Genomic DNA, 924 nt, shown 5'->3' with positions numbered 1-924 from the left:
AGCTCCTACGCCACCCACACCCCTCGCAGCTCCGCGCCCGCCCAGGCCGCCGCCCACCGTGGCCTGAAGTCAGAGCTGGGCCCCCTGGGGCTGGGCTTGGCACCCTCTCTCCAGGACGACGGAAACTTCCAGAAACAACTCTCAGAGGATTCGAGCTCAAGTCCCAGCTCAGGCCTTCCTCCGGTTTGAGATGAGGACAGGCGGCTCCTCCCACGTGAGCCTAAACGTGGGATGTTTTCACGTCGTTCCCTCCTCCCTCCTCCCTCCTCCCTGTTTCTCCATGAAAATAGCTCCAGTAGCCTCCGCTTCTCAACCTTCCGTCTGTGCGGGGCCCCCTGAACGCCCCCCACGCACTGGCCCGTGTTTGGTTAGGACGCAACTGGGCTCACTGCGGTCACCTCCCCGCTTCACAGTGGGGTGCAGGGCCAGGGATCTCATAGGGGTCCCCCTCGCAGCAGGTCTGACCCCACGCCATCTCGCTGTAACGTGCCTTTAACATTTTCTTTCCATTCCAAAGTGGTCATTGGAAAATGCAAAAAAAAACAACCAAAAGAAAATCAAGCCGCAGGTTCTTTCCAAAAACACAAACCCCACAACCTGGTGAGAATGCGATTTGTCCAGCGGCCTCTCGGGGCCGGACTCAGCGGGGAGGTCAGGGCGGGAGCCGGGCAGAGAGGGGCCGGGGCCAGAGCGGGCCGGCCTCCTCCATGTCCACCTGACCCACGGCTCAGCCTCCAGCGGGAGCCGAGTGGGCCAGAGCCTGGGCCCTCCGCCTCGGCTGCAGGTGCACACAGCTCTCCTGTCTCCACGGCCGGGGGTGCCTGCCAGGGCTGCGGGAACCCCTTCTTCCTGCTCATGCAGCAGCGGAGACCGGAGCCTCGAGATGCCCCCTCTGCCCCCGGCTCCCCCCTCCTCCCGGCCGCG

This window comes from Myotis davidii, unplaced genomic scaffold (assembly GCF_000327345.1).
Source record: "Myotis davidii unplaced genomic scaffold, ASM32734v1 scaffold609, whole genome shotgun sequence".
Lineage (NCBI taxonomy): Eukaryota > Metazoa > Chordata > Mammalia > Chiroptera > Vespertilionidae > Myotis > Myotis davidii.
This window is presented reverse-complemented; position numbering follows the sequence as displayed.